Below are 13,808 nucleotides of genomic sequence, written 5' to 3'. Positions count from 1 at the left end.
ATTAAATGCAATGGTGTGTTTCGGTGAGCTATTTCATACACTTTTCAGCTTTTTTCGGCTGTTTTTGGGAAATGTCTTTTTTTGACATTTTTGCCTTACTATAGCCTTGCTTTTTGGGTCATTTTTTTTGACATGTCATATTTTCGTGATTTTCAATGTTTTAACAACATTCTGTGCAATGGCGTGTCTCGACACGCTATTTTAAACAGTTTCCCGCTGTTTTTTGCTGTTTTTGAGAAATGTCTTTTTTTGACATTTTTGCCTTACTATAGCCTTGCTTTTTGGGTCATTTTTTTGACATGTCATATTTTCGTGATTTTCAGCGTTTTTAACAACATTCAATGCAATGGTGTGTTTCGGCGAGCTATTTGATACACTTTACAGCTGTTTTCTGCTGTTTTTGAGAAGTGTCTTTTTTTGACATTTTTGCCTTACTATAGCCTTGCTTTTTGGGTCATTTTTTTGACATGCCATATTTTCGTGATTTTCAATGTTTTTAACAACATTCTGTGCACTGGCGTGTCTCGACACGCTATTTCAAACAGTTTCCCGCTGTTTTTGCTGTTTTTGAGAAATGTCTTTTTTTGACATTTTGGCCTTACTATAGCCTTGCTTTTTGGGTCATTTTTTTTGACATGTCATATTTTCGTGATTTTCAACGTTTTTAACAACATTCCACATGTGGTTTCCTGTCAATGGTTGCTCAAACTGCTGCTGATTCAAGAATATATTAAACATCTTCATTAAGTTTCTCGGGATGCTATTTTATTTGGTTTTCACCTGTTTTTTGGGCATGTCATATTTTGACATGCTCATGCATACATGCTGCGGCAGTTTCGGTCATTTTGTCAACATGCTATATTATGGTTTTATTGGCCACTTTTACAACATTCTCTGCTATGGCATGTCTTGGCACGCTATTTTACACCGTTTTTAGCTGTTTTCAGCTATTTGGGGGAAATGACATTTTTTGACATTTTTGCCTTACTATAGCCTTGCTTTTTGGGTCATTTTTTTGACATGCCATATTTTTGTGATTTTGAAAGTTTTAACAACATTCAATGCAATGGCGTTTCTCGGCACACTATTTTAAACAATTTCCCGCTGTTTCTTGCTGTTTTTGAGAAATGTCTTTTTTTTGACATTTTGGCCTTACTATAGCCTTGCTTTTTTGGTCATTTTTTTGACATGTCATATTTTCGTGATTTTTAACATTTTTAACAACATTAAATGCAATGGTGTGTTTCGGTGAGCTATTTCATACACTTTTCAGCTTTTTTCGGCTGTTTTTGGGAAATGTCTTTTTTTGACATTTTGGCCTTACTATAGCCTTGCTTTTTAGGTCATTTTTTTGACATGCCATATTTTCGTGATTTTCAATGTTTTAACAACATTCTGTGCAATGGCGTGTCTCGACACGCTATTTTAAACAGTTTCCCGCTGTTTTTTGCTGTTTTTGAGAAATGTCTTTTTTTGACATTTTTGCCTTACTATAGCCTTGCTTTTTGGGTCATTTTTTTGACATGTCATATTTTCGTGATTTTCAGCGTTTTTAACAACATTCAATGCAATGGTGTGTTTCAGCGAGCTATTTGATACACTTTACAGCTGTTTTCTGCTGTTTTTGAGAAGTGTCTTTTTTTGACATTTTGGCCTTACTATAGCCTTGCTTTTTAGGTCATTTTTTTGACATGCCATATTTTCGTGATTTTCAATGTTTTAACAACATTCTGTGCAATGGCGTGTCTCGACACGCTATTTTAAACAGTTTCCCGCTGTTTTTTGCTGTTTTTGAGAAATGTCTTTTTTTGACATTTTTGCCTTACTATAGCCTTGCTTTTTGGGTCATTTTTTTGACATGTCATATTTTCGTGATTTTCAGCGTTTTTAACAACATTCAATGCAATGGTGTGTTTCAGCGAGCTATTTGATACACTTTACAGCTGTTTTCTGCTGTTTTTGAGAAGTGTCTTTTTTTGACATTTTTGCCTTACTATAGCCTTGCTTTTTGGGTCATTTTTTTTGACATGTCATATTTTCGTGATTTTCAACGTTTTTAACAACATTCAATGCAATGGCGTGTCTCGACACGCTATTTTAAACACTTTCCCGCTGTTTTTTGCTGTTTTTGAGAAATGTCTTTTTTGACATTTTTGCCTTACTATAGCCTTGCTTTTTAGGTCATTTTTTTGACATGCCATGTTTTTGTGATTTTGAAAGTTTTAACAAAATTCTATGCCATGGCGTATTTCGGCGCGCTATTTAAACCAATTTCCAGTTGTTTTCAGGTGTTTTTGGAAAATGCCAATTTTTGACATTTTGGCCTTACTATAGCCTTGCTTTTTGGGTCATTTTTTTGACATGCCATATTTTTGTGATTTTGAAAGTTTTAACAGTATTCGATGCCATGGTGTGTTTAAGCACGCTATTTTATACTGTTTTCAGTTGTTTTCAGGTGTTTTTGGAAAATGCCATTTTTTGACATTTTGGCCTTACTATAGCCTTGCTTTTTGGGACATATTTTTGACATGCCATATTTTTGTAATTTTCAATGTTTTAACAAAATTCTATGCCATGGCGTGTTTTGCCACGCTATTTAAACCAATTTCCAGTTGTTTTCACAAAATTATATGCCATTGCATGTCTCGGCACGCTATTTTATACTGTTTTCAGGTGTTTTCAGGTGTTTTTGGAAAATGACATTTTTTGACATTTTGGCCTTACTATAGCCTTGCTTTTTGGGTCATTTTTTTGACATGTCATATTTTTGTGACTTTGAAAGTTTTAACAGTATTCGATGCCATGGTGTGTTTAAGCACGCTATTTTATACTGTTTTCAGTTGTTTTCAGGTGTTTTTGGAAAATGCCATTTTTTGACATTTTGGCCTTACTATAGCCTTGCTTTTTGGGACATATTTTTGACATGCCATATTTTTGTGATTTTGAAAGATTTAACAAAATTATATGCCATGGCGTGTTTTGGCACGCTATTTAATACAGTTTTCAGTTGTTTTCAGGTGTTTTTGGAAAATGCCATTTTTTGACATTTTTGCCTTACTATAGTCTTGCTTTTTGGGTCATTTTTTTGACATGCCATATTTTTGTGATTTTGAAAGTTTTAACAGTATTCGATGCCATGGTGTGTTTAAGCACGCTATTTTATACTGTTTTCAGTTGTTTTCAGGTGTTTTTGGAAAATGCCATTTTTTGACATTTTTGCCTTACTATAGCCTTGCTTTTTGGGTCATATTTTTGACATGCCATATTTTTGTAATTTTCAGTGTTTTAACAAAATTCTATGCCATGGCGCGTTTAAGCACGCTATTTAATACAGCTTTCAGTTGTTTTCAGGTGTTTTTGGAAAATGCCATTTTTTGACATTTTTGCCTTACTATAGCCTTGCTTTTTAGGTCATTTTTTTGACATGCCATATTTTTGTGATTTTGAAAGATTTAACAAAATTCTATGCCATGGCGTGTTTTGGCGCGCTATTTAAACCAATTTCCAGTTGTTTTCAGGTGTTTTTGGGAAATGCCATTTTTTGACATTTTGGCCTTACTATAGCCTTGCTTTTTGGGTCATTTTTTTTGACATGCCATATTTTTCTTATTTTGAAAGTTTTAACAGTATTCGATGCCATGGTGTGTTTAAGCATGCTATTTAATACAGTTTTCAGTTGTTTTCAGGTGTTTTTGGAAAATGACATTTTTTGACATTTTTGCCTTACTATAGCCTTGCTTTTTGGGACATATTTTTGACATGCCATATTTTTGTAATTTTCAATGTTTTCACAAAATTATATGCCATTGCGTGTCTCGGCACGCTATTTTATACTGTTTTCAGGTGTTTTCAGGTGTTTTTGGAAAATGCCATTTTTTGACATTTTTGCCTTACTATAGCCTTGCTTTTTGGGTCATTTTTTTGACATGCCATATTTTTGTAATTTTCAGTGTTTTAACAAAATTCTATGCCATGGCGTGTTTTGCCACGCTATTTACTACAGTTTCCAGCTGTTTTTGGCTATTTTTGGGAAATGCCATTTTTTGACATTTTTGCCTTACTATAGCCTTGCTTTTTAGGTCATTTTTTTGACATGCCATATTTTTGTGATTTTGAAAGTTTTAACAAAATTCTATGCCATGGTGTGTTTAAGCATGCTATTTTATACTGTTTTCAGTTGTTTTCAGGTGTTTTTGGAAAATGCCATTTTTTGACATTTTGGCCTTACTATAGCCTTGCTTTTTGGGTCATTTTTTTGATATGCCATATTTTTGTAATTTTCAGTGTTTTAACAAAATTCTATGCCATGGCGTGTTTAAGCACGCTATTTACTACAGTTTCCAGCTGTTTTTGGCTATTTTTGGGAAATGCCATTTTTTGACATTTTTGCCTTACTATAGCCTTGCTTTTTGGGACATATTTTTGACATGCCATATTTTTGTGATTTTGAAAGATTTAACAAAATTCTATGCCATGGCGTGTTTTGGCGCGCTATTTAAACCAATTTCCAGTTGTTTTCAGGTGTTTTTGGGAAATGCCATTTTTTGACATTTTTGCCTTACTATAGCCTTGCTTTTTGGGTCATTTTTTTTGACATGCCGTATTTTTGTAATTTTGAACGTTTTAACAGTATTCGATGCCATGGCGTGTTTAAGCACGCTATTTAATACAGTTTTCAGTTGTTTTCAGGTGTTTTTGGAAAATGACATTTGTTGACATTTTGGCCTTACTATAGCCTTGCTTTTTGGGTCATATTTTTGACATGCCATATTTTTGTAATTTTCAATGTTTTAACAAAATTCTATGCCATGGCGTGTTTTGTCACGCTATTTACTACAGTTTCCAGCTGTTTTTGGCTATTTTTGGGAAATGCCATTTTTTGACATATTTGCCTTACTATAGCCTTGCTTTTTGGGTCATTTTTTTGACATGCCATATTTTTGTGATTTTGAAAGATTTGACCAAATTCTCTGCCATGGCGTGTTTTGGCGCGCTATTTCAAACAGTTTCCCGCTGTTTTTTGCTGTTTTTGAGAAATGTCTTTTTTTGACATTTTTGCCTTACTATAGCCTTGCTTTTTGGGTCATTTTTTTTGACATGTCATATTTTCGTGATTTTCAACGTTTTTAACAACATTCCACATGTGGTTTCCTGTCAATGGTTGCTCAAACTGCTGCTGATTCAAGAATATATTAAACATGTTCATTAAGTTTCTCGGGATGCTATTTTATTTGGTTTTCACCTGTTTTTTGGGCATGTCATATTTTGACATGCTCATGCATACATGCTGCGGCAGTTTCGGTCATTTTGTCAACATGCTATATTATGGTTTTATTGGCCACTTTTACAACATTCTCTGCTATGGCATGTCTTGGCACGCTATTTTACACCGTTTTTAGCTGTTTTCAGCTATTTGGGGGAAATGACATTTTTTGACATTTTTGCCTTACTATAGCCTTGCTTTTTGGGTCATTTTTTTGACATGCCATATTTTTGTGATTTTGAAAGTTTTAACAAAATTCTATGCCATGGTGTGTTTTGCCACACTATTTACTTCAGTTTCCAGCTTTTTTTGGCTATTTTTGGGAAATGCCATTTTTTGACATTTTTGCCTTACTATAGCCTTGCTTTTTTGGTCATTTTTTTGACATGTCATATTTTCGTGATTTTTAACATTTTTAACAACATTAAATGCAATGGTGTGTTTCGGTGAGCTATTTCATACACTTTTCAGCTTTTTTCGGCTGTTTTTGGGAAATGTCTTTTTTTCACATTTTGGCCTTACTATAGCCTTGCTTTTTGGGTCATTTTTTTTGACATGTCATATTTTCGTGATTTTCAACGTTTTTAACAACATTCTGTGCAATGGCGTGTCTCGACACGCTATTTTAAACACTTTCCCGCTGTTTTTTGCTGTTTTTGAGAATTGTCTTTTTTTGACATTTTTGCCTTACTATAGCCTTGCTTTTTAGGTCATTTTTTTGACATGCCATATTTTCGTGATTTTCAATGTTTTAACAACATTCTGTGCAATGGCGTGTCTCGACACGCTATTTTAAACAGTTTCCCGCTGTTTTTTGCTGTTTTTGAGAAATGTCTTTTTTTGACATTTTTGCCTTACTATAGCCTTGCTTTTTGGATCATTTTTTTGACATGCCATATTTTCGTGATTTTCAATGTTTTTAACAACATTCTGTGCACTGGCGTGTCTCGACACGCTATTTCAAACAGTTTCCCGCTGTTTTTTGCTGTTTTTGAGAAATGTCTTTTTTTGACATTTTGGCCTTACTATAGCCTTGCTTTTTGGGTCATTTTTTTTGACATGTCATATTTTCGTGATTTTCAACGTTTTTAACAACATTCCACATGTGGTTTCCTGTCAATGGTTGCTCAAACTGCTGCTGATTCAAGAATATATTAAACATCTTCATTAAGTTTCTCGGGATGCTATTTTATTTGGTTTTCACCTGTTTTTTGGGCATGTCATATTTTGACATGCTCATGCATACATGCTGCGGCAGTTTCGGTCATTTTGTCAACATGCTATATTATGGTTTTATTGGCCACTTTTACAACATTCTCTGCTATGGCATGTCTTGGCACGCTATTTTACACCGTTTTTAGCTGTTTTCAGCTATTTGGGGGAAATGACATTTTTTGACATTTTTGCCTTACTATAGCCTTGCTTTTTGGGTCATTTTTTTGACATGCCATATTTTTGTGATTTTGAAAGTTTTAACAACATTCAATGCAATGGCGTTTCTCGGCACACTATTTTAAACAATTTCCCGCTGTTTCTTGCTGTTTTTGAGAAATGTCTTTTTTTTGACATTTTGGCCTTACTATAGCCTTGCTTTTTTGGTCATTTTTTTGACATGTCATATTTTCGTGATTTTTAACATTTTTAACAACATTAAATGCAATGGTGTGTTTCGGTGAGCTATTTCATACACTTTTCAGCTTTTTTCGGCTGTTTTTGGGAAATGTCTTTTTTTGACATTTTGGCCTTACTATAGCCTTGCTTTTTGGGTCATTTTTTTTGACATGTCATATTTTCGTGATTTTCAACGTTTTTAACAACATTCTGTGCAATGGCGTGTCTCGACACGCTATTTTAAACACTTTCCCGCTGTTTTTTGCTGTTTTTGAGAATTGTCTTTTTTTGACATTTTTGCCTTACTATAGCCTTGCTTTTTAGGTCATTTTTTTGACATGCCATATTTTCGTGATTTTCAATGTTTTAACAACATTCTGTGCAATGGCGTGTCTCGACACGCTATTTTAAACAGTTTCCCGCTGTTTTTTGCTGTTTTTGAGAAATGTCTTTTTTTGACATTTTTGCCTTACTATAGCCTTGCTTTTTGGGTCATTTTTTTGACATGTCATATTTTCGTGATTTTCAGCGTTTTTAACAACATTCAATGCAATGGTGTGTTTCAGCGAGCTATTTAATACACTTTACAGCTGTTTTCTGCTGTTTTTGAGAAGTGTCTTTTTTTGACATTTTTGCCTTACTATAGCCTTGCTTTTTAGGTCATTTTTTTGACATGCCATATTTTCGTGATTTTCAATGTTTTTAACAACATTCTGTGCACTGGCGTGTCTCGACACGCTATTTCAAACAGTTTCCCGCTGTTTTTTGCTGTTTTTGAGAAATGTCTTTTTTTGACATTTTGGCCTTACTATAGCCTTGCTTTTTGGGTCATTTTTTTTGACGTCATATTTTCGTGATTTTCAACGTTTTTAACAACATTCAATGCAATGGCGTGTCTCGACACGCTATTTTAAACACTTTCCCGCTGTTTTTTGCTGTTTTTGAGAAATGTCTTTTTTGACATTTTTGCCTTACTATAGCCTTGCTTTTTGGGTCATTTTTTTGACATGCCATGTTTTTGTGATTTTGAAAGATTTAACAAAATTCTATGCCATGGCGTATTTCGGCGCGCTATTTAAACCAATTTCCAGTTGTTTTCAGGTGTTTTTGGAAAATGCCAATTTTTGACATTTTGGCCTTACTATAGCCTTGCTTTTTGGGTCATTTTTTTGACATGCCATATTTTTGTGATTTTGAAAGTTTTAACAGTATTCGATGCCATGGTGTGTTTAAGCACGCTATTTTATACTGTTTTCAGTTGTTTTCAGGTGTTTTTGGAAAATGCCATTTTTTGACATTTTGGCCTTACTATAGCCTTGCTTTTTGGGTCATATTTTTGACATGCCATATTTTTGTAATTTTCAGTGTTTTAACAAAATTCTATGCCATGGCGTGTTTAAGCACGCTATTTACTACAGTTTCCAGCTGTTTTTGGCTATTTTTGGGAAATGCAATTTTTTGACATTTTTGCCTTACTATAGCCTTGCTTTTTAGGTCATTTTTTTGACATGCCATATTTTTGTGATTTTGAAAGATTTAACAAAATTATATGCCATGGCGTGTTTAAGCACGCTATTTAATACAGTTTTCAGTTGTTTTCAGGAGTTTTTGGAAAATGCCATTTTTTGACATTTTGGCCTTACTATAGCCTTGCTTTTTGGGTCATTTTTTTGACATGCCATATTTTTGTAATTTTGAACGTTTTAACAGTATTCGATGCCATGGCGTGTTTAAGCACGCTATTTAATACAGTTTTCAGTTGTTTTCAGGTGTTTTTGGAAAATGCCATTTTTTGACATTTTGGCCTTACTATAGCCTTGCTTTTTGGGACATATTTTTGACATGCCATATTTTTGTAATTTTCAATGTTTTCACAAAATTCTATGCCATGGCGTGTTTTGCCACGCTATTTACTACAGTTTCCAGCTGTTTTCAGGTGTTTTTGGAAAATGACATTTGTTGACATTTTGGCCTTACTATAGCCTTGCTTTTTGGGTCACTTTTTTGACATGCAGAATTTTTGTAATTTTGAAAGTTTTAACAACATTCTATGCAATGGCGTATTTCAGCATGCTATTTTAAAAGGTTTCTCACTGTTTTCAGCTGTTTTTGAGAAATGTCTTTTTTTGACGTTTTGGCCTTACTATAGCCTTGCTCTTTAGGTAATTTTTTTGACATGTCATATTTTTGTGATTTTTTAACGTTTTAACAACATTCTATGCAATGGCGTGTCTCAGCATGCAATTTTAAAAAGCTTCCCACTGTTTTGGGCTGTTTTTAGGAAACGTCATTTTTTGGCGTTTTTGCCTTACTATAGCCTTGCTATGCCATGGCGTGTCTCGGCACACTATTTTAAAAGATTACCGTTGTTTTCAGCTGTTTTTGAGAAATATCTTTTTTTGACATTTTGGCCTTACTATAGCCTTGCTTTTTGGGTCGTTTTTTTGACATGTCATATTTTTTTGATTTCTTAACGTTTTAACAACATCATATGCCATTGCGTGTCTCTGTGCGCTAGTTTATACATTTTCCAGCTGTTTTCGGCTGTTTTTGGGAAATGTCTTTTTTGACATTTTTGCCTTACTATAGCCTTGCTTTTTGGGTCACTTTTTTGACATACAAAATTTTTGTAATTTTGAAAGTTTTAACAACATTCTATGCCATGGCGTGTCTCGGCGCGCTATTTTAAAAAGTTTACTATTGTTTTCAGCTGTTTTTGAGATATGTCTTTTTTTTGACATTTTGGCCTCACTACAGCCTTGCTTTTTGGGTCGTTTTTTTGACCTGTCACATTTTTGTGATTTTTTAACATTTTAACAACATTCCATGCCATTGCGTGTCTCAGTTCGCTATTTTATACATTTTCCAGCTGTTTTTGGCTGTTTTTGGGAAATGTCATTTTTTGACGTTTTTGCCTTACTATAGCCTTGCTTTTTGGGTCGTTTTTTTGACATGCAAAATTTTTGTAATTTTGAAAGTTTTAAAAACATTCTATGCCATGGCGTGTCTCGGCACGCTATTTTAAAAGTTTACCGTTGTTTTCAGGTGTTTTTGAGAAATGTCTTTTTTGACATTTTGGCCTTACTATAGCCTTGCTTTCTGGGTCGTTTTTTTGACGTGTCATATTTTTTTGATTTTTTAACGTTTTAACAACATTCTATGCAATGGCGTGTTTCGGCATGCTATTTTAAAAGGTTTCCCACTGTTTTCAGCTGTTTTTGAGAAATGTCTTTTTTTGACATTTTTGCCTTACTATAGCCTTACTTTTGGGGTCATATTTTTGTGATTTTGAAAGCTTTAACAACAATCTATGCCATGGCCTGTCCCTGCACGCTGTTTTATACAGTTTCCAGCTGATTTTGGCTATTTTTGGGAAATGCTATTTTTTGACATTTTTGCCCTTACTATAGCCTTGTTTTTGGGTCATTTTTTGACATGCAAAATTTTTGTGATTTTGAAAGTTTTAAAAACATTCTACGCCATAGCCTTGCCCATCCATCCATCCATTTCCTACCACTCATCCGGGGTTGGGTCGCGGGGGCAGCAGCCCAAGCAGGGAAGCCCAGACTTCAAGGCGTTCCCAAGCCAGCTGAGAGACATATTCTCTCCAGTGTGTCCTGGGTCTTCCCCGGGGTCTCCTACCTGTGGGACGTGCCCTGAACACCTCACCAGGGAGGCGTCCAGGAGGCATCCTAATTAGATGCCTGAGCCACCTCATTTGGCTCTTCTCAACGCGGAGGAGGAGCAGCTCTACTCCGAGGTCCTCCCGAATGACAGAGCTTCTCACCCTATTTCTAAGGGAGAGCCCAGCCACCCTACGGAGGAAGCTCATTTTTGCAGCTTGTAATCGCGATCATGTTCTTTCTGTCACTACCCAAAGCTCGTGACCATAGGTGAGGGTAGGAATGAAGATCGACCGGTAAATCGAGAGCTTTGTCTTTCGGCTCAGCTCCCTCTTCACCACGACAGATCGATGCAGAGTCCGCATTACTGCAGATGCTGCACCGATTGGCCTGTCGATCTCCCGCTCCATCCTTCCCTCACTCGTGAACAAGACCTCGAGGGTGGAGTGCCCCCTCCAGATCGGGGAAGAGACACTCCACCCTTTTCTGGCTGAGAACCATGGCCTTGGATGTGGAGGTGCTGATTCTCATCCCGGCCACTTCACAACCGGCTGCGAACTGATCCAGTGAAAGCTAAAGGTCACGGCCTGATGAAGCCAATAGGACCACATCATCTACAAAAAGCAGGGACCCAATCCTGAGGTCACCTAACCGGACCCCCTCAACACCTTGGCTGCACCTAGAAATTCTGTCCATAAAAATTATGAACAGAATCAGTGACAAAGGGCAGCCCTGGCAGAGTCCAACCCTCACTGGAAACAAGTCCGACTTACTGCCAGCAATGCGGACCAAGCTCTGGTACCTGTCGTACAGGGAACAGACAGCCGTATCAGGGGATCCAATACCCCATACTCCTGGAGAACCCCCCACAGGACTCCCAGAGGGACATGGTCGAATGCCTTTTCAAAGTCCACAAAGCACATGTGGACTGGTTGGGCAAACTCCCATGCACCCTCAAGGACCCTGCCAAGGGTTCAGAGCTGGTCCATAGTTTCACAACCAGGACGAAAACCGCATTGCTTGTCCTGAAGCCAAGGTTCGACTATCCGGCGGACCCTCCTCTCCAGTACCGCTGAGTAGACCTTGCCAGGGAGGCTGAGGAGTGTGATCCCCCTATAACTGGAACACACCCTCCGGCCCCCCTTCTTAAAAAGAGGTATCACCTCCCAGGTCTGCCAGTCCATAAGCACTGCCCCCAATGTCCACGCAATGTTGCAGAGTCGTGTCAACCATGACAGCCCCACAGCATCCAGGGCCTTAAGGAACTCCGGGCGGATCTCATCCACCCCCGGGGCCCTGCCACCGAGAAGCTTTTTGACCACCTCGGCAACCTCAGCCCCAGAGATGGAAGAGCCCACTCCCAAGTCCCCAGGCTCTGCTTCCTCATAGGAAGGCATGTTGGCGGGATTGAGGAGGTCTTTGAAGCATTCCTTCCACTGATCCACAACGTCCCGAGTCGAGGTCAGCAGCGCCCCGTCCCCAAAATACACACTGTTGACAGAGCACTGCTTCCCCCTCCTGAGACGCCGGATGGTGGTCCAGGACCTCTTCAAAGCTGTTCAGAAGTCGTTCTCCATGGCCTCACCAAACTCCTCCCATGCCCAGGTTTTCGCCTCGGCGACCGCCATAGCTGCACTCCGCTTGGACTGCCGGTACCTGTCTGCTGCCTCCGGAGCACCACAGGCCAAGAAGGCCCGATATAACTCCTTCTTCAGCTTGACGGCACCCCTCACCACCGGTGTCCACCAACGAGTTCGGGTGTTGCCGCCACGACAGGCACTGACCACCTCACGGCCACAGCACCGATCAGCCACCTCAACAACAGAGGCACGGAACATGGCCCACTTGGTCTCAATGTCCCCCGCCTCCCCCGGGACATGGTCAAAGCTCTTCCGGAGGTGGGAGTTGAAGCTCCTTCTGACGGGAGACTCTGCCAGACGTTCCTAGCAGACCCTCACAATGCGTTTGGGTCTGCCAGGTCTTACCGGCGTCCTCCCCCACCATCGGAGCCAACTCACCACCAGGTGGTGATCGGTTGACAGCTCCGCCCCTTTCTTCACCCGAGTCTCCAAGACATGCGGCCGCAAGTCCTACAACACGACTACAAAGTCGATCATCAACCTGCGGCCTAGGGTGTCCTGGTGCCAAGTGCACATATGGACACCCTGACACCCTTATGCCTGAACATGGTGTTCATTATGGACAATCTGTGGCGAGCACAGAAGTCCAATAACAAAACACCACTCGGGTTCAGATCAGGGGGCCATTCCTCCCAATCACACCCCTCCAGGTCTCACTGTGGCTGCCAACATGAGTGTTGAAGTCCACCAGCGGAACGAGGGAATCCCCAGAAGGAGCACTCTCGAGCACCCCCTCTAAGGACTCCAAAAAGGGTGGATACTCTGAGCTGCCGTTTGGACCATAGGCAGAAACAACAGTCAGGATCCGTCCCCCCACCCAAAGGCGGAGGGAGGCTACCCTCTCGTCCACTGGGGTAAACTCCAACATACAAGCACCGAGCCGGGGGGCAATAAGTATCGCCACCCCCGCCCAGCGCCTCTCACCAGTGGCAAGTCCAGAGTGGAAGAGAGTCCAACCCCTGTCGAGAAGACTGGTTCTGGAGCCCATGCTATGAGTCGAGTTGAGGCCAACAAAGCTCAGGCTCCTTCCCCACCAGAGAGGTGACATTCCACGTCCCTAGAGCTAGCTTCTGAAACCGAGGATCCGACCGCCAAGGTCCCTGTCTTCGGCTGCCGCCCAACTCACATCGCCTTGCTTTTTGGCTCATTTTTTGACATGCCATGTTTTTGTAATTTTGAACGTTTTAATAACATACTATGCCATGGCGTGTCCAGGCACTCCGTTTTTTGCGGGTTTCAGCTGTTTTTGGGACATGTCAAATTTTGACATTTTTTGCCATTCTATAGTATGGCATTAAGGGCAATTAATGGTGTTTGAGCCATTTTTATCAAAATTCTATGCTATGGCATGTTTTGGCACGCTATTTTATGTGGATTTCAGCTATTTTTCTGACATGCTATATTCTGGTGTTTTTGGCCGTTTATGCAACATTTTATATTATGGCATGTTTCAGAACAACATTTTATGAGGTTTTAAGCTGCTTTTGAGCTATTTTTCAATTATTAAAATTAAAAAAATGCCATTGTGTTGCTTGTCATCAAAAATCATTAAAAATGTCACTATCATTGTTTAGTTTTTTGTCAGAAATCTTAATAAAAACAAAAATTTGGTAAGTGAAGTACATGAATTTGCACTATAAGAGAAATGTACCAGACTAAGAAGGAAAAACA

General features: G+C 38.7%; 1 protein-coding gene across 1 annotated transcript in view; it reads left to right on the top strand.

Moving 5' to 3' along the window:
• The window catches only part of epas1b (endothelial PAS domain protein 1b), a 95,743-nt gene that overhangs the window by 71,386 nt on the left and 10,549 nt on the right, over positions 1-13,808 (top strand). The window lies entirely within an intron of this gene.

The sequence above is a fragment of the Plectropomus leopardus genome, chromosome 13 (genome assembly GCF_026936395.1).
Source record: "Plectropomus leopardus strain MGB_pleo_1.0 chromosome 13, ASM2693639v1, whole genome shotgun sequence".
NCBI lineage: Eukaryota > Metazoa > Chordata > Actinopteri > Perciformes > Serranidae > Plectropomus > Plectropomus leopardus.
Note: the sequence above shows the minus strand (reverse complement) of the source record. Positions and strands in the feature narration are given on the sequence as shown.